A 25,483-nucleotide genomic window follows, 5' to 3' on the forward strand; every position below is an offset into this window, starting at 1 on the left:
ATTCCGGTTACCTTATTGTAATGGCTATTTACATTTCTGCAAATGGCTTCAAGTGTTGGGCAAAACAAAATAAATGGAGCTATCTAGAACTGGATTAAGGGACAGAGACGGTACTCTAGAGACCGGGGGTTTTTTTTAGTTGGTCTGAGACTTCTGGCCACCCACAAAACAACCATATCTCAGCCCCCACACCTAAAATAGAAACCTTTGCAAAACTAGGGATTTCACTCTGCCTTAGACTCACCTCGCCCCATAACATTTGTTAATAACCACCCCATCTTGGATTAATATCTCCACTGGTCCAGAGACTTTTTATTTATTTGTGTGTGCTATTTAATAATTTTGTTATGTTCTGCTGTTGCTCCAGAGCCACTTGAAAATGTTTTACTAAAAATAGCAATGCCTTAATTCCTAAACAACATTAACTTTGGGTCATCTTTAGAAATATATTCTCCGGTTCTAATTTAGCTCTTTAGCGATTGCTGCCGTAGATCACAAATAGGATATCATTACCACTGGACCACCACTTAATTTATAGCCGGGGTGATGCTTGCCATTTTTTTTTAGGGTTTTGATATTAACCACCCAGAGTAGTAGACATGTAAACATGACACAATAATTTTGAACCACTAAACACCAAGGAAAGGTAATACATGTGAATCCATTTCAGTTACTGTTAAAATGTTAACAAAAGCCATTAAAACAAATCTAAAATCTGGTTAAAATTGTAAAAATTCTATAATCAAGTATCAAAGGTGAGGAAATATAATCTGTATTACATTGTAGATATTATTTATCTCATTTCTTAAAATCATGTTTTGTCAAACTAATCTGACTCTGTCTTGTATAAGCACAAACAAAAATATTGTGAGTTATGCTTTGCGCAACAATGGACTGTAAGCACCGTTGAAATTAAATTTGTTTAAACCATTCCACTTAGCTACATTTGCTCCTAGGGGTAAGCCATTTCCGCGAAGTGCCAAAATGAATCTATTTGTTAAGTGGTTTCGAAGATTGGCCATGTTAAACTGCACTTGATCTTGCTTATCAATATCTATGATCTAAACCATCCCAGAGATAGAAGAACAATGGTGTTTACTCGGTATAAAGCTTAGGTCTTTTGAACCCATAGTGATAAGCTTTTTTAACCTTTATTAGATATGAACAACTCTGAAAGGCATTAGCCAGGGTGATCATTCCTCAACTACTGGGTAAAGGCTCCATGGGAATGCCGGTTTACAGCCCAATAAAGACATAGCACATGAAACACACCAAAAGCAGTCCTACGCACATTTATTCTTCCACAGTCCATTACTAACATAGTTTCTGTTTTTTTTAAACATTTTCATCTGTTGGGAGCCTGCGTCAAAGAATCTTGCAACCGCCAGGCTTTCTGGAAGTTTGTAGTACTGAAGACAAAGCAAATTTCCATCTTTATTACGTAGATGAGCCCTTGCAGAGGGGAAACAAAGGTATTTGCAGCACATTTATCTTGCTTAATTTGTGCAAGTAGTTGGCAGGTGGTGGGCAATTGCCCTCATTTGGGGACTGAGATATATTTTTCATCCTCCGTGGTTGAGCCAGTGTCAGATAGAGAAAGGCTAAAAAGGAAGAAGGATGAAGAAAGAGAAAGGTAGGAAAACAGCAACAAAGGGAGAAAGGAGGGGTGAAAAAAAGACAGAAAGTCTCTGTAGTATGGCAGCACCAGAACTCGGCAGTGCTTTCTCCTAACCTAAACTAAGGGCTTCCCCATTTTTTATCATTTTTTTATATATAAATTTGGCACCTCTGGTTTCCATTTGGAAGGGGAAAAGAAATACCAATTCAAATAATGCCATCTGTACTCTAGGCCCCTAGTGTATATTGTCGCGTCATCACATCAAGCTCTCTTTAATTCCTTTTTTTTCTCCAAGTTTGTCTTACTGATTGAGAAGTAAAGAACTTTTGGCAGTCACATGGACTATTTGTGTGAAGACATCACTCAGATTTCACACACAACCTTTCAAAAGTACACATGTACTCGACACTGTTGATTATCACTTTAAAGGACACCACATTGTTTGTTTTCCACAAAACATAGGAATTGGTGATCACAATAGTTTAGCCTTCTATATGTGCAAATGGAAGTATTAATGTAAATGGTATTCCTGGTGCTAATATTTGTCATTGTGTGTTTGTAGCTTGAGGGCCTGATTCACAAAGGTAAAGTTGGACCAAAACTTTACTACTTTTCGGTATTCACAAAGGTAAGCTACTACTAGTAACTTTACTAGTTAGTAGTAGGTGTTGTAATCTCTATCTTGGTTTCTTCCATGGCCTTTCCCTCTCACACTCTTGGTCTCCCCGAGTGGGAGCCAATTTAGAATGTTGACAGCTGTTCCCTCAGTAGGTGTTGGTACACTGACTGGAGGGGGCGTTATTCTTTTGATCTTAATAAAGAATTTGGACTTACCTTCAAGCGTCCGTCCTTACTTACAATATTTGGCGACGATCCATGGGATGCTGTGACAGGGGCAGCGAGATGCCTCCACCCTGTTGATGTTCACCGTCCAGTCAGTACGTGAGAAGTTTATTGAATTTCGCTTCTGTCATCCTTCATGTCCGCTGAGGGAATTGGCAACTGTGTGGTGGTCCTGTGGTGGTGAGTTCAAGACTTTCTGCTCACTATTCGCTCCCTTGCATCAGCCCAGGCGCCTTTATCGCCAGCACCTCGGCGTGTTCTCTATATGAACTGTGTGCTGCTACTCCAAGGTGGCATCGCTGGTTAGCGTCTGGGGCACTGCCTGCGCTTTGGAGGGTCTACCCTCATCTTTATAAAGAAGTTTGGGAGGCGTATTCAACTCTCTCCTGTACCCGCTGCGCTTTGAAGTTGGGGTCGGGAAGGCTCTGAGGGACTGACGACTCCTGCGGTCTCATTCCAGCGTGACTTATATCCACGCTGCCTGCCTTCTTCTTTCTCCTCCCCAGCGCGATCAGTTACCCCTGGTGTAGCCGTGAGTGGGGTTGTACTCTGTGTCTATGCGCGGGGGGCGGAGGTTACTGGCACCACGACTTGAAGACTCTCCAGCACCAGTAGGGGCATTGGCAAGCTTTCAGCAGTGATCTTTTACAGTGGGGAGAGGCTCGTCGGAGTGGGAAAAGGAGTCCAACTGCTGACTGAAATGAGTTTCCTCACGTCAACCTTTCCTGCCCCTCAGGACTCCACCTAAGTCAGTCTCGTCAGCATTACCTTAGCTCTTTCAGTCCCATACGGCGCCTCTGACGGTTACTGGCATACGGAGGATTCTGGTCTTAACTTATTCAGCACTTCGCAGTTTGGGTGCCGGTTTTCTTCAAAAGTGCATTTGCAAGGCTACATGAGCAGTTCCTCTTTGAGCAGCTTCACTGGACCAACGTGACAGGAAACTTGCTCTTGTGGTTGTTACTGATTTCCCATACAGCACCATAGACTGAGCAAACCTCTCTAGTTAACTTTTCAGATGGTATGTGTTTTTGCTTGTTTTGCAGTACCCCAGTGATAGGACTTTGAGCTAGTTCAAGTGGGGCACTTTACCACAAAATCTTTCTCGTATTGTTGTACCTTTAATATTATGCTACAGGGGCAGAATTCAACTTTAATATAACCTGTTTTTCTTTCAGGTATTGTGCTTGCTGTACTTCCTTCTTTGCTTTTTATCTGTTTGCAGTAATATAAGAATCTTTTGGTCCTCTTCTCGTTTAGTTTTCTCTCCCTTACCATGGCTGCAGCAAGTATGAGTCAACCACCACCTTTTCTAAACGAATTAGGCGAGACAGATATACCATGGCGTAGGTGGGTGGGAATTTTGAAATCATTTCTGATAGCTATAGGGGGTGTGAATGTTTCATCGATTTGGAAGCAGCATATTTTGCTTCTCAACTTAGGTATTCAAGGGAGGAAGGTGTATGAAGACATTACGGGAAGAGATGTGGATGAAGAGTTGGAAGGAGAAGAAGCAGGGGTAGATGTATACGATTAGACATTAAGAAAACTAGAGGCACACTTTAAAGAGAAAATTAACATAGTTTTGGAGAGGCACAAATTCTTTAAAAGGGAACAAAGAAAAGATGAGAGAGTGTCGTCATATGTGGCTATTTGAAGAGGAATGTCAGCGACTTGCGATTTTGGCACACTTACTGATTCCCTTATTAGGGACCAGATTGTCAGGTGCACTAATGATCAGAAAATACAGGAGGAGCTACCGACCAGAAACCCTGAGTTGACTGAAGCAATCAGTATTGCCAAGGGAATAGAACACACAGCGGTATGCATCAGGGAAATGAAAAAAGTGTCAGTGGTTTCTAAGGAACGAGCAGAAGTCAAGACACTAGTAAGTGGAGAGGCAGTCTGTAAGATTAGTGAGAAAAATAAAGATGCTCCCCGTAATAAGTTGGAAAATTTTAGATGATATAGGTTTGGTAACCACAACCATTTAGCAAACAATTTGAAATGCCCTGCGAGAAATGTGGTCTGCAGAAAATGTAACAAGAGGGGACATTTTGTAAAAGTGTGTAATGCAAGAGTTGAGCAAGTACACCTTATAAATGAGTCAGAGCATCAATGTGATGAGAACGAAGATTACATTTTTCAGGTTAAACAAGATGAAGTAGAGGAATCTGTATAATATCCTACATGCAACATAGCTCTTGAAGGTGTCAGTATTTCTGTTTTTGCAGATGTGTGCTCTCCATACACATTGATAGAGAAGAAATTGTATGAGGAGAAGTTAAGTACTCACAATCTAACTGTAGAAAATGCGGACATCCAACCTGGAGGGTACAACAAGGAACCCATCCCATTAGTGGGCATGGTAAGAATGTGTATATCCTTCAAGGGTAGACACACTGTAGGAAAAGTGTACATCACTAAGAAAGGCTCCAGCCTGTTAGGGTGGAAAAACCAAAAGGAACTGGGCATCACACTTGATCCAAACAAAACTGACCGAGTGTTGCTGGTAGAACCCATAGAGATAAGCCGTGATGTCAGTATGGAATTCCCAGAGGTGTTTTCGGATCAGTTAGGCAAATAAAAAAAAGACATGCACAAGATCGTACTAAAAGAAGATGCCAATCCAGTAGTGCACAAGACCAGGTCGATTCCACTCCTCACGAGGGAACCTTTAAAGGAGGAGTTGCAAAAGCTGGTAAGGCAAGGTGTTATTGAAGAAATAGAAAGTTCAGAGTGGTTGGCGCCCATTGTTCTTACCACCAAGGACAACGGAAAGAACATTAGGTTATGTGTGGACCTGAAGGACCTCAACGCCAACATCTGGGTGGCCAGGCACGCTTTTCCCAGGATACACGAGATGCTGAGCACTGTTCTCGACACCAAGTACTTCAGTGTTCTAGACTTATCTTCGGCGTATCTTCAAGTCACCTTGCATCCGGACTCCCAAATATTGACTTCTTTCACCCGCCTTTTGGCAATTATAAATTCCTGATAATGCCTTTCGGACTCGCATCAGCAGCTGCAGCCTTCCAGAGAATTATGCAGCACATATTAAGAGAAGGTGTTAAGACATTGTGCTTCCAAGACGACATTCCAATTTATGGGTCCAGTGAAAGTGAACACAATATCAATCTGAGAAAGGTTCTATACAGGTTGAAGGAAGCAGGATTCGCCACCAAAAGAAGCAAGTGCAAGCTGGGTGTCACTTTAGTGGACTATTTGGGGCATAACATTTCAGAAGAAGGTATAAAACCTAAAACAGACTTAGTAGAATCACTAGTCAAAGCCCCCAGACCCACATCCAAAGAAGAAATAAAGTCATTTCTAGGTTTGGCAGAGTACATGGCCAAATACATAAAAAACTTCTCAGTTCTCACCCAGCCCCTCATGAACTTGCTAAGGAAAGATGTCACTTTCAGTTGGGAGGGTGAACATGATGCTGCATTCGAAAATAGAAGCACAGAAGCAAAAACATGCAGAGGTGTTAGAAAAACTGCATTGTTTAAATTATGCGCCACATGCACCGCGTACGCATGCAGCAGCGGAAAGAGCGTGAAGGCTGCTAGCGCGCATGATCAAACAGGAACAGGCACAAACACCCTTATTGCGTTTGCAATCAGCAAATGGGTGCATCCTCACTAAACAACATGATATACAGATGGAACTTGCGACGCATTACTCTACAGTGTACCGATCGGCACACATTGCAGACCCCTCAGACATGGACACTTTTCTTACTCCACTGACCTAGCCACAAATCACTGACGAACAGCATGATGAACTGAATGAGCCGTTAACTCTGCTAGAAGTCCAGGCGGCGATAGGCTCTTTGGCCACAGGCAAAGCACCGGGGCCTGACGGTTTCCCAGCTGAATACTGCAAAGCGTATCGTCAAGAGTTGGCACCGCAGCGCCTCAGGGTGTTTTTTATGATGTACGGGAGGCGGGCGCCCTACCTGACAACCTACGGGAATCTCTCCTGATATCATTACCAAAGCCGAATAGAAATCCAGAGCTAATTGGCTCCTACCGACCGCTGGCGCTGCTAAACACTGATTACAAAGTGTTGGCAAAATTTTTAGCTGGGAGGCTGACACCGCTGGTCTCGTTACTAGTCCACCCAGACCAAAATGGGTTTGTACCCACACGCAACACGTCGTTAAATCTGCGCCGCTTCTTTCGGGTGGGACACTGTTCCAGAGAAGTTTGGGAGTCCTCAGGATGCCTGGTGCTAGATCTGGAGAAGGTATTTTACACCCTGGAGTGGGGCTTTTTATTCGCCGTACTGCGCAAATATGATTTGGGTGATGGATTCCTGACCCTGGTCCAATTTCTTTATACCCAACCGGTGGCCAGAGTCAAGATGGGACCATATCTGTCTGACCGGATTCCTATCGAGCGGGGCACCAGACAGGGCTGTCCACTGTCACCGCTTCTATTCGCGCTGGCCATTGAGCACCTAGCCGCTTCGCTACGCAGGACACAAGAGGAGTGGGGAATCCCATTGGGCGATGGCTTACACTGGGTGTCGCTGTATGCAGACAACCTACTAATATATCTCAAGGACATAGGACTGCCATGCGTGGTCTTGGAGCGAACACTGCAGGAGTTTGTGGCCGTCTCGGATCTTCGGGTGAACTGGGATAAGTCATGCCTGTACCCCTTTGTGGCCGCCACTCCGAACCCAGACCTGATCATTGATGGTAGACCAGTGCATTGGCAACTGTCAACATTTCGGTATCTGGGAGTGCATATCTACAGAGATCAGTCGGACCTCCATCACGGCAACCTATTGCGCGCTGTCACTGCAGTGCGTGTGCAGATGGTTTTTTGGAGCACATTGCCATTAGCGGTTATGGACCGAATCGCACTGATAAAAATGGTGGTGCTTCCACGCCTTTTGTACTATTTTGTGAACTTACCGACCTGTCTTAAGCCGGCACTATTCATAACCCTAAAGGCAGACATGAGGCAGTTTATCTGGGGCGCATCACGCAGTAGAGTGGCCATGACTAAAATGTATCCCTCAACAACTTGCGGGGGTCTTTCATTGACACATATGGAGCAATACTACCTTGCTGCTCAACTCCAAAGGGTGGCGAGATGGTTGGGTGCACGTCAACTGGGGGATCTGGTGACTCAGGCACCAGCTCTCACTCATTCGCAAGTGATTGAGCTACTCCACCCCAGCAGGAGGGGTAGACCGCCAGCCCAGCTGATGCTTGACGTGGCCCATTACTGCTGTCGCCGTAGCCTGCAACTTACGTGCAACGTGATCTCATTTGTGCCGTCCCTTCCGATAGCGAGCACGCCCAGGAGGCATTGTGCTGTTACGGGAATAGAGCTGGCGCAGTGGGAGGAGGCTGGAGTTCTGACAATTGGGGATTTATTCGGTGATGGTCAACTACTGCCCTTCGAGATGCTAGCAGAGAACACAGGTTTGCCGCAGGGCCAGTTTTTACTGCATGCAGCAGTGGTACGCAAGCTACAGCACACATGGGGCAACATAGCACAGGAGCCGCCGGCACACCTAGTTGTACAATACTTGCATGTGCTGGGCGCATGCCGGCCCCTTGTCAAATGGTTCGCAGGGGCACTGAGAACGCACATGGTGCCACAACTGAACTCATTGCGTGCTTACTGGGAGGAAGACCTGCAGCGTCCTTGCACTGAGCGTGAGTGGTTGGTCATCCTTGAGGGTCCCACCCGAATCCCCCGTAATGCAAGATTTCGTCTCATCCAGTACTACATAGTACATAGAACCTACCTAACACCAGCCAAAATTAACAAATACTTTTATCGTACTGATGCCAGCTGTCCGAGATGTGGTGCAGAGAGTGTTGATTTGCTCCATATGGTCTGGTCCTGCCCGGTACTGCAGCGGTACTGGGGTGTGGTCACTGCGACCCTGACGCAATGCACGGACTGTGAGCTGAATTGGACCTGGGAGGTATGCGTATTGGGACTGTATCATAGGTCTAAAAAACATAAAATAACATCCCGTTATATAGATCTGGGTCTCATAGTGGCCAAAAGACTGATCACGAAATGCTGGAAGTCACCTGTAGCCCCTTACTGGGGCTGCGGTAAATTACTCCACTGTAGAGAAGGAGGCTCTCGCATGTTACTGGGCCATCACCCACTTCAAATTTTACTTGTGGGGCCTACCATTTGAGCTGCGAACGGATCACAAACCCCTACTTTCACTGCTGGCAAAAAAAGAAATGGAGAACACCACTCCTCGCATAGCTAAGTGGGTTTTGGGACTCCAAATGTTCAATAACAGAATAACATACGTGCCTGGTGCTAAGAACTGTGCAGCAGATTACTTGTCTAGAGTGCCTGTGGCAAAAGGAGGAGGCGGGTTGTGAACTCACTGAAGAGGCCATTTTGGAGATCAGTGTACCTGTAGTTTTACAAGATCAGTGGGAGTTCAATACTGAGGAAGATCAAGTGCTAAATGCAGTCATGAAATGTATAATCAAGGGGTGGCCAAACAGATGTAGGGACCTATCAGAGGAACTACAGTGCTTCTGGAATGTAAGGGAGGAGCTATCCTTGGAGGGTGATGTCATATTGAAATCAGGAAAGATTATACCACCTGAAGGCTTACGTGAGCAAATACTTAATTTAGCTTATGAAGGGCATCTGGGGAGGAGTCTGAGTAAGGCCAAGCTTAGATCTGATTACTGGTTTCCCTATATGGATCACCTTATGGAAGATAAGGTCAGGGACTGTCTGGCTTGTAGCCTGAGTGACAAAACAAAAAGCATTCAACTATCCCCCCTCATTCCTGTTGAGGTACCCACCACTCCTTGAAACAAATTGGGTCTTGACATAGCGGGACCCATACAGGCTATGGGTCCACAGGGAAGGTACTTAATATTTCTCATAGACCATTTCTCACATTGGATCTCCCATAAGTTTATCAGCACAGTCAACACTAAATCCCTCAAGTTTTTCTTAACGGAGGTATTCTCCAGGGAGGGTATTCCTGAAATCCTCATTAAGGACAATGGGGTGCAATTTGTGTCTGAAGAAATGAAGGAATTTCTTAGGGATCTGTATATCTCTTATGTTCGCACGCCTCTATATTGCCCCAAGGCCAATGGCAAAGTAGAAAGAGCTAACAGAATGTTGAAAGAGTCCAATCAATTAGCTGTGGCTTCAGGGAAATCCATAGAGAGCACATTGAGGGATATGTTATGGTCTTACCACACTACTCCTAATTCCACAACAGGTCTGTCCCCGTTCGAGATGTTGAGAGGGAGAAAAGCGGGATCTAAACTTTCTCCCAGTTGGTTGTTCAAAAACAAGGAAGTCACCATTAACCCAGAGGAGGTAGGAAGCAGAGTGGTAAGGAAACAAAAGATGTACAAAGACAGATACGACAGGAAGTGGGGCACGAGAAGCAAGGACTGGAAAATTGGACAGTGGGTCTTAGTAAAGAAGCCCCAAGGGGCGAGCAACCAAGGTGACAAATTCCACGATCCAGAAAAAAAGCAAGTCAAAAGCAATGTAGTGGTGTTAGAAAATGGTAAAATGTGGAGCATGGACAGAATTGCAAGGTGTCCATCTAATCCCATTCCCTCTGGGCTAGAGGTGGAGGAACACAATGAATCTCAGGGCTGCACAGGACAAGAAGATAGAAAGAGCAGACCTGTTCGCCCACCTGCATGGCAAAAAGATTTTGTAATGTCGTACTTTTCAAGGTCTCTGCTGTATTTTGTTTTCCAGTTTTGGGGCACTGTATATTTCCCTATTCACTTTGGTCATCTTTCACTGTCCTCTCCATTTCCCACTCTTTCCTTATCCTCTCCCTACCTATCCTCTTTTCTCTTCTTCTTCTTTCCTTTGGGAGGGAGATGTGTTGTAGTCTCTATCTTGGTTTCTACCATGGCCTTTCCCCCCTTTCCCACTCACACTCTTGGTCTCTCCCTTGGAATCCTGAGTGGGAGGCAATTTAGAATGTTGACAACTGTTCCCTCAGTAGGTGTTGGTACACTGACTGGAGGAGGCGTTATTCTTTTGATCTTAATAAAGAATTTGGGCTTACCTTCAAGCGTCTGGCCTTACTTACAATAGTAAGTTTACTAGTGGTAAAGTTACTATTAGTATCTTACCTTTGTGAATACGGAAAAGTAGTAAAGTTAGACTTTTGGTCTAACTTTACCTTTGTGAATCTGCTCATATTCTGGTAACGCTTTAGGTGATCTCCTCCACTTATCTGATTTTAATAAGAAATACGTTATGAGACAGCACCTGAGTTTAAGATGTGCCACCTAGAGCGCTGCTGCAATCGGGTGCAAAGCGAATATGCCTCGTAAGACTTCACTTGTTAGTCTTTTGTGAGCTCTAAATAGAGTGTAAACAAAGGAACGATCAGGAAGTTGAACTACTCCACACAAGGGGCTGCTCTATACCCTGACACTCCTCAACGCATTGGAATTAAACTCGATATGGTGTTAGTGTAGATCTAGGCAGAGCTTTTAGGTCTGGATTGACAGTTAGCCGTCGTTACCTGTTGTTATCAGTTCTTTAAAATAAGAATGTACTCTGGCCCTGCCCCCAGGAATATTTCTCTGTAATTTCAGACTCAGGCTGTTTGGTATATTATCCCGCTGCCAATCTAGTGATTGCATTGCAGTTCTAGAACTACTTTCAATCTCACTTGAATCTCATCTCATTAAATTATTTTTCTCATTAATGCATTGTATAGAGAAGACAGTCATACTTTTATTTGCTTTTCACTGCGCCAGACTTTAAAAAAAAATATGTTCTAGGCAGGACTAAAAATGCAAACCATACCTTTGGCTTTGTCAGTAATTGTTTAACTATTTTACAATGAAATGAAGGCTCACGTCAATGAGTCGAGTAAAAGGGCTACTGAATAAACGCGTGTAACTCGGACATCGTTCAAAAGTGAAAATATACTGACATGCAAACTTATTCATTCAAATATAGTGAAATGAATAAATGGCAGTGTATCCTTTTGAGGTTTTGTACAGTGGGACTAAGAGAACAGAACAAGCGATAGTAAGTGGCAGGAAACTGTCATGGACGTGCAGTCTGTGAGCAGGCGGAAATCAGTACATATTTGGGTGTCCGTATAGAAAGAAGTGCCGCATAGAAGGGGGTAGGAATAAGAAGTTAAGTCAGATGGGGCTTTTGCTCAATTAATTAAGTATAATGGAGTCCTACTATTTATTTATCGTATGGCTGAGCTGAAGACCGCAATGTTGGCCACAAATGAAGACGGTGCCAAAAAGGCCATGCGAAGCAGGGAGTGCAGCACTGTCTGCATCTTTGTAGCATCTTGAAACCTGTTGGTGTGGCTTTTGGGTGTTTTTTCTGGTTTTTAAGGTTTGAGGGTGGAGGTTACTGTGGCCTGATGCTTCAGGGGAGGGTAGAGGTAAAGGGAGGTAAGGGTGACCTGAGTGTTATGGGGTGGGTAGAGGTAAAGGGACGCAACGGTAGAGAGGATGTAGCCTAACGGCTAGTGCAGTCGACCTCGAATCAGGGGAACTGGGTTCGAGTCTCGGCAACGATGCTCAATATCCTGCGATTCTGGGCAAACCACTTAATCTCCCTGCGCCTAACAAAAAATAAATAAATGAATCTGTCTGTAACGCAACAGTCACTTGAGGGTTCAAAGATAGGTTGAGTGTTAGAAGGTGGTTCTGACCATCTGAGCCGCCCGGATTTTTCACTTCTGTAGTAGGGGATCTCTGTGTATAGTCATAATCTATGAATAGTCCCGCCCATGTGCGGGGACCCCGGAGCAATCAAAATATCTCTTAAGGTGTCCTGCATTTGCAAACCTGCAAAGACACTTAAGAGACAGACAAAATAATACAGCCTAATACAACATGGCTGCACTGGCCAGCACTTCCTCTGAAGTGAACACAAAAGCCAAAATAAAGTTTAAATGTCATTTTTATTCACATCTGACATGTTCCTTTATTGTATCACACTCCCTTCACCAAAATCCCTTTAAACAATAGAGAGGAAGGGGTGGACAGACAAGCCCTATAGGCTGTCATTATGTGTCTGCTAAAGGGATACCGTGCCTTTAAGGAACTCTCCAGAGACCCTGGTATCCCAGGATGCACAGCCAAAGCAAGTTACTTTCAGTTCTTTTTTCCGGCTCCTGCTAGCAGGACCCTGGAGCTTGAGCTCTACCCTTTTGGGTGGATATTTGGATTACATTTTGGTTTTTTGATAAAATAGTTTGTTCATTCGACGTCTAGAGCCTTTCTCTGCTGCATCCTGCAATTTGGTGCAGTTTGACCCACTCTTAGCATGGCTTTATTTGATAAATGCCCTGAGTGTGGGAGGAAAAAGGCCAAGACGGACCCACATGATGTCTGCATCCTCTGCTTATCATCTTCGCATGTCCCTGCTACATGTGACATCTGCAAGACCTTCTCCAAGAGGACCCCGAGGGACAGAGAGAAGATTCGCCTCCAGGGACAGGAGAAGCAGAGGACAGGTGGGGCTTCGGGGCATGGAGGATCTCATTCCCCTTCCTCTGCCCATGCTTCAGCCGCTGGAGGGACCTCCGGGCAGAAAAAGGGGCAGAAACGACACCTACCGGCTGGTAGGTCGCATTCGACGTCGAAGGCGACGACGTCGACTGCGAGAGGTAAAGCACCAGTGTGTTCGCCGTCGATCCAGGGCTCTGGATCTCGGCGTTCGACGTTCGACGTCGAGAGAGGGGCCGGCGAGACCTAGGACTAGGTCGCCGTCGAGGATTCCACAGTGGACGCCGACACACCATCGACGTCGTACCGAGCCCCACAGACAGCGCAGCTCGCCGTCGAGGCGACCCCGCTCGTCTCCTTCGCCGTCGACTCATGGATCGACGCCGACGACATCGACGCCGAGACGCCGGCGACTGCCGTCGAAACGAAGGAGATCGCCGTCGAGGCACAGATCGCCGTCGAGGCACAGATCGCTGTCGAGGCACAGATCGCCGTCGAGGCACAGATCGCCGTCGAGGCGAAGGAGATCGACGTCGAGGCACAGGGGATCGACGTTGAGGCACAGATCGCCGTCGAGGCGAAGGGGATCGACGTCGAGGAGGCATCGCTCACCGTTGACGTCGAGAGGCTCTCCGTCGACCCGCCGTTCGACGTCGAGGGGCCACCGTTCGACATCGGGGGGACGCCGACCGGCGAGGAGACGCCGTACGAGGTCAACGCTAAGTTCGACGTCGAGGACATCTGGTAACACGTCTTCGGTGATTACCATCTCCAGTCGTGGATCTAGGAGGAGAAGGCGCTCCCCCTCGTTCACTTCAGCACGGGACAGGCCCGCCAAGAAGAGAAGGGTGGACGGGAGTCCGGACAGTGCTGATCCGGGTTCTCCTGCAAGGAGTGATGGAGCTCCGCAGCCTCTCCCTCAGCCGCTGCCTCAGAAGCCTCCTACGCCTCCTCCTCTTCCTCCTCCTCCTCCTCCTCCTCCTCCTCCTCCTCCTCCTCCTCCTAAGCGACCTACGCCACCTCCGCCACCACCGGTGCCACAGCTCCCGCCGTCTCCTCGGCTGCCGGCGATTCCTAAGGCTCCACGCAGACCGAGGTCACGCTCTCGATCTCGCAGGAGGTCACGGAGCAGGCACAGATCGTCCACTCACACAAAGCATGGACGACGGAGATATAGATCTCGTTCCAGAGGCACGAGGTATACAGACTCTTCTGGCAATGGACGGCTCTCCACCTCGTTGTCGGAAACACCGCCTACTCGAATCTCGCCGGTGGATGATATTGCCACGTTCCAGGATGTACTGATGAGGGGGGCGGCGAAATTGGGAATCTCAGTGGCAGTTCCGGTTCCCACTACCTCTGTGATATTTGAGACGTTGCACAAGGCTCACCTGTCACGGCCCCTCCTTCCTCTGGTTCCAGGTTTGGAGGAACCAGCCATGGAGGTCTTCTTGACACCAGCCGTGGTGAAGGCTGCTCCCTCACGGTTGCAGAAAAAGTACAGGGCCCCTGATTTGGACCCGGCGTTCCTCAGGGTGGACCCTCCCCCGGACTCTGTCATTGTGGTTGCGGCTCGTAAACAACACTCCACGACGCCCTCTTCCACGGCTCCTCCGGATAAGGAGAGTCGCAAGATGGACTCCTTGGGGAGGAGGATGTGCTCTACGTCGGCCACGACGATGAAGGCTGCTAGCGCTTCTGCTCTGCTGGGTCGCTATGACCGGTCGCTTTGGGACTCTCTGCAACAGTTTGCTGCCTCCCTGCCTAGGGACAAAAGGGAGGACTTCCAGGAGGTGTTGAACGAGGGCATGATGGTCTCCAACCAGATCATCAGTGCGGCGGGGGATGTATCGTTGCTGGCGGCCCGTGGGTACTGTCATGGAGTACACATGAGGAGACATTCCTGGCTGAGGCTTACCTCTCTAAAACCTGAGGCGCAGCAAAAGATTGCTAACTTGCCTTTCTCTGGCACGACGTTGTTCGGATCTCATGCGGATGACGAGATGGCCCGCATGAAGGCCGAGGCAGAAACCCTGAAGGCCGTGGGGTTGGAGAGACCCAAGGAACAGAAGAGGTCATTCCGTTCCTATGGCAGGCGTTATTCTAAGCAGTGCGGCCAAGGGCGTCAGTCTGGTCAACAACAACAACACCAGCAACAACAACAGTTCCCGAGGCAGTCCTTTCAAAAGCGCCAGAGGGGCAGAGGCCAGCATCAATCCTCGTCGGGGAACAAAGGCCCGGCCGGGTCGAAGCCCTGAAAGGTCACTTCCCCCTCGTCCGTTACCCGCTCCGGTGGGGGGAAGTATTCAGTACTACCTGGCAGAGTGGAGGACAATAACTCAGGACAAGTGGGTGCTGAATATTGTTTGCAATGGATACAGTCTTCGTTTCACCAGCCCGCCTCCGCAGATTCCACCAGTGCGCTCTCCCTACATGGTGCGAGAGCTCCAGTGGGAGGCGGACGTTCTGTTAAAGAAGAAGGCGATAGAAACTGTTCCTTTGAGGCAAAAAGGAAAAGGTCTTTACTCCAGGTTCTTTCTCGTCAGAAAAAAGGACAAGAACGAGTTCAGGCCTATTCTAGATCTGCGTCAAGCAAACAAGTGGATCCGCAGAGAAAAGTTCCGTATGTTGTCCCTGCATCAGATTTACCCTCAGTTGCATCGAGGAGACTGGCTGTGCGCCATAGATCTGCAGGACGCTTACTTTCATGTGCCGATCGCACTAAAGCATCGCAAGTTCCTGAGGTTTCTGGTAGGCAACAACCATTACCAGTATACAGTACTCCCGTTTGGTCTGAAGTCTGCACCAAGGACGTTCTCCAAGTGCATGGTGGTGGTGGCAGCACACTTGCGGAAGAACAAAGTGTTTGTGTATCCATACCTGGACGATTGGCTGATCAAAGCTTCCACGTACCAGGCAGCCCAGTGTCATTTCAACAGGACGGCTGCCCTGCTTCATCGCCTGGGACTGCACATCAATATGTCGAAGTCAGTGCCGACCCCTGTGCAGTGTCTCCAGTACTTGGGGGCCTCAGTCAATACTTTGAACGCAAGCGTGTGTCCTTCGGAGGAGAGACGCTTATTGATCCGTGGGAAGGCCCTGCACCTCCTCTCAGCGCACTCTCCTACAGTGAGGACGGTGTCCTCTTTACTGGGGTCGATGGCTTCCTGCATCTTTCTCACCCCCAATGCACGTCTGCCTATGAGGCCTCTGCAGGAATGTCTGGAGGATCAATGGTACCAGAGGCGGGGGCGTTGGGAGGACAAGATTCATCTGTCCCAACACGCTCTACAGTTTCTGAAATGGTGGTGCTCCTCAGAGAATGTCTGCAAGGGGACTCCTTTTCACAAGGATATTCCGGTCCAGACCATAGTGACCGATGCGTCTCTCCAGGGCTGGGGAGCGCATTCGGGCCCTCTTCAGATTCAGGGGACATGGTCACTGACGGAGATGACTTACCACATCAACTTTTTGGAACTCAGAGCAGTACACTTGGCCCTGAAGGCGTTCCATCCCTCCTTCAAGACGAACTCCCTGCTAGTTCAGACGGACAATACTACTACCATGTATTACCTCAACAAGCAGGGGGGCTCCCGTTCACGCACGCTGTCTCGGGAGGCACAGACGATCTGGAATTGGCTGGTGGCCAGGAACCTAACGATCACGGCGACCCATCTGCCGGGAGGGCAGAATGCCCAAGCCGATGCACTCAGCAGGCTCGTTCAAGAAAATCACGAGTGGGTGCTAAACGACGACGTACTAAGAGGCGTCTTCGCAGAGTGGGGCACTCCGGATATCGATCTGTTCGCTACAGCAGAAAACAGCAAATGCCGCGACTTCGCGTCCAGGTACTACCAACCAGGGACACTGGGGAATGCCCTATGGATCAGCTGGTCCAACAGCTTTCTCTACGCCTTTCCACCCATTCCACTGATTCCGGCGGTGCTGATCAAGCTGTCGCAATCCAGAGCCAGGATGATCCTGATTGCTCCGGAGTGGCCGAGGCAATGGTGGTTCACCGACCTTCTTCACCGGTCTGTTCTGCCACACCGGCGCCTGCCGTGTCGGCCGGACCTTCTCACGAAGTTCGGAGGACAGATGGTTCACCCCAATCTCTCGTCCTTGAGTTTGGCAGCATGGCTCCTGAGCTAGTACAGTATGGACACTTGAACCTACCTCAGGACTGTATGGAGATCTTGAAAGAGGCGAAGAGACCGTCTACGAGGACTTCTTACGCCTATAAGTGGAAGAGATTCTGCTTATGGTGCAAGGCAAAGGACATTGACCCTACATCCTGTAAAGAAGATGTTATTTTGCCTTATCTGCTGCAGTTAGCTCAATCTGGGCTTAATTTTCAGTCTATTAAAGTTCATCTCGCAGCTTTGACTGCGTATAGAAAGGGCCCTTCCCAAACCTCATTTTTTCAAATCCCTGTGATTAAAGATTTTTTGGAGGGTTTGCGTAAGGTGATTCCCCCTGTTAGACGACCTTCTCCACCATGGGAATTGAACGTGGTGTTGTCCAGATTAATGAGGGAGCCTTTTGAGCCTATTCATAAGGCTTCTTTGCAGCATTTGTCCTGGAAGGCTGCCTTCCTTGTGGCCATTACATCGGCCAGGAGGGTAAGTGAGATTCAGGCTCTGTGTTGTCAAGAGCCGTATACTGTATTCCATGCGTCTAAAGTAGTGATGCGTACTCATCCTAAATTTTTGCCTAAAGTGATATCTGATTTCCATGTAAATCAAATGATAACTTTGCCTACATTTTTTCAGCATCCCTCCTCTCCAGCGGAGAGGTCTCTGCATTCACTAGATGTGCGTAGGGTGTTGAAATTCTATCTAGATAAGACAAAAGACATCCGCAGGTCGGATCAACTGTTTGTGAATTATGGTTCAGTAAGAACTGGTCTAGCTACCTCAAAACAGTCCATCTCCAGATGGATTGTGTCCTGTATTCAGCTTTGTTATCAGAAAGCTAATAAGACGTTAGGGGGTAAGCCTACAGCGCATTCGACTAGGGGCAAAGCAGCTACTACAGCTTTGCTTAGGAATGTTCCAATTGCTGACATTTGTAATGCTGCCACCTGGAAGTCGGTCCATACGTTTACAAAGCATCACTGCCTGGATTCTGATGCTAGGGCAGATGCGCAGGTTGGACAGGCTTCGCTGAGGAATTTGTTTGCACAGTGATTTGTTGGTGTTTGGTTCTTACTGCACCGCTGTTTGTTGGTTGGGATGGGCTTGCCATTCTATTCATAGATTATGACTATACACAGAGATCCCCTACTACAGAAGGAGTAGTTTCTTACCTGTAACTCCAGTTCTGTAGTAGGGGTATCTCTGTTATAGTCATAAGCGACCCTCCCTCCTCCCCGGTGGAGTAAACTGACAGTATCAGGCCTGTTGTTATACACCTTCAAAAAGAACTGAAAGTAACTTGCTTTGGCTGTGCATCCTGGGATACCGGGGGTCTCTGGAGAGTTCCTTAACCCCTTCGGTGCTCATGACGGAATGGTTCCGTCATGACCCACGGTTGAGCTGTGCTCATGACGGAACCATTCCGTCATGACCACGCCCGCGCAAGATTCCGTCAGCACAGCGGCGGAATCTGCGCAGCATCGAAGGGGTTAAAGGCACGGTATCCCTTTAGCAGACACATAATGAAAGCCTATAGGGCTTGTCTGTCCACCCCTTCCTCTCTATTGTTTAAAGGGATTTTGGTGAAGGGAGTGTGATACAATAAAGGAACATGTCAGATGTGAATAAAAATGACATTTAAACTTTATTTTGGCTTTTGTGTTCACTTCAGAGGAAGTGCTGGCCAGTGCAGCCATGTTGTATTAGGCTGTATTATTGTGTCTGTCTCTTAAGTGTCTTTGCAGGTTTGCAAATGCAGGACACCTTAAGAGATATTTTGATTGCTCCGGGGTCCCCGCACATGGGCGGGACTATTCATAGATTATGACTATAACAGAGATACCTCTACTACAGAACTGGAGTTACAGGTAAGAAACTACTCCTTTTTGAACACCTATTTGTTGAGCTTTTACTGTGGGAGAGCCTCATAATTTGGGACTCACCCACAGTGAACTCATGATGAAAGGGACTGCATTTGTATTTTACCGGTGTTCCCCTGGCGCGAGTAGGCCGCTGCGCTGCAGCCAGAGTAAGGGGCACCGGGCTGGTTACATGCAGACACGTGTATACATGTGTGTGCCCAAGTGTAAGGGCTGCGCAGGGTAGATTCCTGGCGTGCACAGCCCAGGAGCAGCTACAAGTTGAATGGTGTGGCAGGAATTATGCAGAGTTGGGTGGTTACATGGAATAGGCTTTGTACAATGGGAAGAAACATGTAAGGGAAAGTCTTTACTGTTTTCACTAAAAGACCACATCATTATTCCCCTATGAGGATGAGGACCATTTGGGATAGTTTCACTTCCCTAGGGCCTACAAATTCCAGACACGCACTAAAATCCACTGTAACTTAGGTGAGAAGAAGTATTCTGCAGTGTCCAAAGTCATATCTGTACTGCTTTTGGGTCATCTAGAAATGTCATATTCCTCTGAGTCAGCTCATAACCACAGCCTGGCTGGGGCTGATCCTGCCAAGCTGGATTAATGACCTTCCTCCCCAAGCTGTAGCCTCAGAGGTCTAACCCTTTAAGATAAGCATTCCAAGGGCGAAGGCCTCCTCTCCAAGAAGAGAAGATGGGTGCAGCTACAGGTTAATCCATCAGCAGCTGTCACCTGGTGCCAGGCACGAAGCTGCTCTGGAGAGAAGGCAGAAAGGGGGGAAGGGGCTTTCAGAGACCATGTGGCATGAGACCCCTGGACGACACCATTTTGAACTAACCCAGAGGCCTGGGCAAGAAGGAGGGAGCAGAGGCAGAGAAGTGATGTGTCGCTGTTTGATAGGGCAAACGGAGACTTTTTGCCAGCCCCTCCAAATTCTTTAAAAAGAGTTTGCACAGGAAGAGGAGCTCTCCCTGGGGTGTGGTCTGCTGAGGAAGACTGGTGCTGGAGGTTGGCACCATGGGCAGCAGGAAGGAAGAACCTCCAGACAGGCCCAGGACCTTGACTTGCCCCACAAGGGGAGACCAGGACCAGTGAGCAGAATCCAGGGCCTCTGCGCAAGATGAAGAGAGGTCCAGGACGAGAGCCAGGCAAAAGGCTGGCACGGGGAGCCAGTGAAGACTGCTCCCTGCTGAATTTGCCTTCCTGGAGACCAAGAGGGTGGCTGGGGAGCGCCACCAGGAGCTATAAGAGGCCAGAATGGTTCAGATCGGTATCCTGGGGGCTGAGATATGCCCCCCAGAAGGTAGGCGACCTTTGACCTCTACTGGGACCACCGACGAAGCGCGTGGGGCTCCGCCACCTTGTCTTAGATGTACCCCCGGGTTGGGTCAGATCCCAGGGGCTTCTCCCAGGAGAAGTAAAGTCAGGAGCGCCGTCACGCTCCCTGTGAAGGGCCCCAATAGGGGGGCCAGCAGCCCACCCTGGCCCCTGACGACAAGGAAAGCCAGGGAGCGCTGTCGCGCCCCCGCGAAGGTTCCCTGCGGTCTGGGATCCCAACTCCGGGCCCCGATGATGGTGGCAGAGAGGAGGGGGGTGCGCCGGCGTGCAACCCCCCTCGTGAAGAAGTCGAAGTCGGGGTGCGCCGCCGCGCTCCCCATGAAGATGGCCCTGGGGCCCGTGCCCCGACGTGAGGGAAGAGGAGGGGGGAGTGCCGCCGCACTCCCCTGCGGCCGGAGGATGGCGGGGGGGTGCCATCGCACTCCTCGAAGACCCGCCAGTCAAGCTGCGGCTGCTGTGTCTGCCCGCCGGAGCAGGCAGACCAGAAGAGCAGCGCTGGCTCCTGCGGCCGCACACGAGGGTGCGGGCTGGGAGCCAGCCGAAGCAGCTGGGGGTCGGCTCCCCGGGCTGCACTCACCTCCACACGAGCTGGAAATGCAGGGTGCTGGGGTGGGACCGTGCCCCTGCGAAGAGGAGAGAGAGGCGGACAGAGCAGCCGGGGGTGGGCTCCCCGAGCTGTAACTCACCTGGGGGTCCGGGTGAGACCGGGCCCACCCCCCCCACAGTGATCAGACGCGGCCCGGAGGCCGACAGCGCGGCTCTCCCAGAGCCGCGGGGGAGCCACTGCTATGATATTCACAGGTGATGGAGAGAATCGTCCCATAATGCCTTGCAGGCCCGGACCGGCCTGCAAGGCAAAGCGGTTCGTTTCCTGCGTGTGGTGGCCCCAGGAGGATGGGGTCACCACCAGGTGTGAGCAAAGGTGCAGGGGGAGCTGCAGGAGCAATTCAGTCTCCCCCAGCACGAAGAGAAAAAGTCCCCCCCCTAAGTCTCTGGGGGACCCCAAGGAAATAAACCCTCAAGGGCTCAGCCAGCAATCCACTTTCACCGGGGCTGGAACTTTTGTTCTACAGCTGGGGGGTGCCTTAAGGATTGCCTCAATGTGTGGAAGGCTGCGTTGGGGATGTCTGGAGAAGGGCATCCCCTGGAGAAGAAGAGGTGCAATTGCACGAGAAGTATATTTACCAACGTTATTTCTATGGTGGGACTGTCACATGCCTCATATGAATTCATAAGCCAAGTGGGGTTATGTTGCCAGACATTCTGACTAGGGTGTCTGACTGTATATGCTTAATCCTATGATTTGAACTGTGATGCCTTTTAGGGGCTTTAATTGCAATGCATTACAACTGTTATCAGCTATGCTGAGTACCTCATGGAAAGTGATGCCCAAACATTTATTCTTGCTACTGCTTTAGGGGAAGAACAACCCAGACTGTTAGCCACAAGATGTAGAGGTGCATATTGTATGGTCAGTATGAGGTGCTCAGTCAGGGTTATGTGTCCCCAGGGCAGGTGTACCTATTATTAATGCTTGTTGAGATGATGGGGTGAGTCGCCACTGGGATGGTGCCAGTTTGCAAGGCTCTCGCTCCAGGTTGTGTCAACCCACTGCATTAGGGGGCAAGATGATGTGCATACATGGGAGTGGTGGTACTACACCCCACCCCCCTGCAGGAGGGGTGGGGATGTTAGGCAATGTCACAAAGTAATTCCAACAGTTTTGGTATATTTGTAAATTGTTGCATAGTATTAAGTAGTGTGTGTTTAATAAATGTACTCTTACTTTTATAAAGCTAAGTACAGACTGGACAATCAATTATTGAGTGTTATTTCTGCGTATTTGTAATGGCGATTACCAGTCCACACCTCCTCCCTTGAGTAAGCCTTAGACTGCTCTGCAACGCTACCCTCTGAGAGTCAAGCGCTACAATAGGGTGTTTGGATCCCAGTGAAGGACAAATGTGACGTTGTTTGTGCAGGCCTCACAGAGACTGCCTCGTTTTCCAACATAGAGGTAAAGGAAGGTAAGAGTGACTTGAGGCCTCGTGGGTGGGTAAAGGTGAACGGAGGTAGGGTGACCTGAGTGTTCAGGGATGGGTAGAGCTAAAAAGAGGTAAGGGTGAATTTAGCGTTCAGGAGTAGGTAAAGAGAGGTAAGTGTGATTTTAGGGGTTAGGAGTAGGTAGAGGTAAAGGTGAAATATAAACCTTTTGAAATTACTGCATGTGTGATGAGGAATAAAACTTTCTCTAAATTATAAAAGCGGTAACCAAAAATAAAGTAAATGCGACAGTTGTATACATTATTTCAGAAAAGCACGTACTGTATGGCAACAGTCCTAAACGGACGGAGCATGTTCAGAGCTTCATCATCAATAAAGCGACAGGTGGACAAAATGTATGTTTTGGAAATTGATAGAATGCTGCAAAGTTGCATTATTGCTAATTGTTTGCGTTCGGCTCTTGAAAGTACGGGGAAGTGCAAGCTTCAACTTTCATGGTTTCAAGTTGTCTTTCAAGCAATTGCACACAAAACAAGCATTTGCAATGCAATAGGTCTCGCATTTACGAGAGTTTGAGCTATTGGCATTGTAAATGACAATAGCTTAAATTCTCGCAAATGCGAGCCCAATTGCATTGCAAATCTTTTTTGTTGTTTACAAGCGCCCCATGCCAATTTTTCATATTAATAGAGGCCATGCCCCCTTCTTTAGACGAACTGCGTCTAAAGAAATTGGCGTGCCCACCATGAAAGTGAAAGTGCGGCATGGAGCGCTTTTACAAAAAAAGCATTTATCAACTTGACAAACAATTTTTATTTTTTTTTTAAAGCACCGCATGCGGCAGTTTCACTTTAATGGCGGCGCACCCCTTTCTTCAGATGTGTCTCGTCTAAAGAAAGGGACGCAGTCCCTATTAATGTGAAAGCGTGGCATGGGGCACTTATAAACAACAACAACAAAAAATGCATACTTTACAAACGCCATCAAAATGCTTTGGGTTTAAAACAACATTTTTTATCAAGTGTAATTTCCACTCGAAAACGTGGTCAGAATGATTATTTCCGTAGGTATGTGGGTTGCAGCTGGTGCTATTTGTTTGAAAACATAATAGTCTGCTTCTGTAATGTATTTTCTCTTTTCAGAAATGTGACTTCTTTCTTGTTTAAAGGATAAGATTTAATTGCACCTAAAGGAGTGAGACATGCATTTAGGTGTTAAGGGCCAGTTTTGTAGAGAACTTGTTTGTAATTGTACATATTTGCTGGATAAGGGAACAGAGGCATGGGTGATAAGGTAATGGAAGCTGTAGGTAAAATGCAGAGATTCTGATTCTACGTATGCTCGAGAAAGAACATGGAGTTGACAGGGGACGATAAAATGAGAAAAGGCTGTGAGTGAGCAAGAGAACATACAGCTGTATTGTGAGCCTCTAAGGGCTACACATCTTCATGGAGACTATGTAAGAGAACATTGTGTCGAAAATAGATGTATGTGTATGTTTTGTGGATATACAGTGTATGGTAGGAATGTGTAAAGAAGATATGTGGCCGGGGAAGCTGTTTGTAAATGGAGTGGGAGAGAGGTGCCTACGGCGGAGTGACCCATAAGTGCATTTTAAGGGATGTGTTTCTTAGGGCAAGACTTGACATTCACTTGTAAGGGAGATCTGTACGTGTGTTTAGGGGGCGTGTTGGTGTAGCTGTGATAGGTGGGTGTTTAAAGAGATGTACGAGCGTTAAAGAATGACGTAGGATAGAAGTTGAGGGGCGCCAGAGGGGAGGGGTGTGTTTGTGAGATAGAGGAAAGTGGCCAGAAGAGGAAGTTGTGAAGAATAAGCAAAGTGGAGCACATCAATGAAAACGGAAAGGAAGAGGAACAGAAATAGAGAGATGATAGAGTAAAGGGTAAATGTGAGGAAGACCGAAGAGGTCAGCAAAAGGAGAACAAGAGCTGGAAGCCCCAGCCAGGGCCGTTGCTTCCAATTTAAATTCCCATTTCTTACTCTATTTTGAGGCACTCTCTGGGATTTCAGGAATGTTGAGACGTGCTGGCGGCGAAAGAGCCTTGAATGTAAAACATTCACGCATGACTGAAAGGAGGCTCGCGCTAATGGAAACAAATCGCTTGTCAACGAGGCGGCCTTCAAACATTTGTACAAAAGCACAAAAGGGTCATGGAAAAGGTGGGTTTGTTGACTGGAATTGGCTGGATCATTCGGTTCTTTCATCTAAACGTTCAACTACAGGACTAGTTCTCCTCAACAATGTTAAGTAGCATTTGTGGGAAAAAGCGCAATGTTTTTTTTTTTAAATAAGAATAGGGACTTTTATGACGGCAGTAGAAGAAAATCGCTGTTCAAAGAAAGAAAATATAGGAGCTGGCGACAATTGCATCATTTCGCTTTTTTTAGTGAACATTTTAAGCTAGCAAAAATCAGTATTACGCAATTCAACAGAGAGAATGTGGTGGGGGAGGGACAGTTGTGAGAGGCGCCATGAGGAAACAATCTCTCGGCATGCTGTGGCGGGGGCGGGGAAGCGCATTCCAGGCGGGGGAGCGGACCCTTTGAAGTATGATGCCGAGGCTGTGGCTACACGTGCACGCGCCAGTGGGCTGCAGCGCTTCCCCAAACGGATTGCATGACGGCACGATGCACGTGATTGTGCGCGTGCTCGCCATGCAATCCACTTTTGGGAGCACTTTGAAATGCCCCTCTTACTAGAGTCTCGCATAGCGATTGCATAAACGCAATAGCTAGGCGAGACCTAAAAAGTACCACAGCCCGAGCACAAGCTTTGCGGAAGTACACTAATCGAGAAATCAATCACTATTTGGTCCATGCTACAGAGAAGGAAACAAAAACACACACTGATGCAAAGTGAAGCCAACAGCCGCTGCATGCGCTCACCAATGAAAAGTAAGAAAATAAGATTGACAGTGAAGCCAACGAATAACAAATAATGGTTGTTTGTAGATGTTTTATCTTTTAGAAACAATAGATCTTGTCAAGCAACAGCACGTGCGCTGTCTCAGGCAAATCTAAAAAGGGAGGCAGAAAATGGAAGTATGATGTAGAAAAGATATGTACTACATTAGATTCACGTATCTGCTCATGGGCAAGGTCGTGACAGAGAGACACAATTATAGTCTGCGGAGAAGAGATGTAGATACCAGCAG

General features: G+C 47.9%; 1 protein-coding gene across 1 annotated transcript in view; it reads left to right on the forward strand.

Annotated features, from left to right (window-relative positions):
* The window catches only part of CLYBL (citramalyl-CoA lyase), a 2,027,539-nt gene that overhangs the window by 83,889 nt on the left and 1,918,167 nt on the right, over nt 1-25,483 (forward strand). The window lies entirely within an intron of this gene.

The sequence above is a fragment of the Triturus cristatus genome, chromosome 8, assembly GCF_964204655.1.
Source record: "Triturus cristatus chromosome 8, aTriCri1.1, whole genome shotgun sequence".
NCBI classification, from domain to species: domain Eukaryota; kingdom Metazoa; phylum Chordata; class Amphibia; order Caudata; family Salamandridae; genus Triturus; species Triturus cristatus.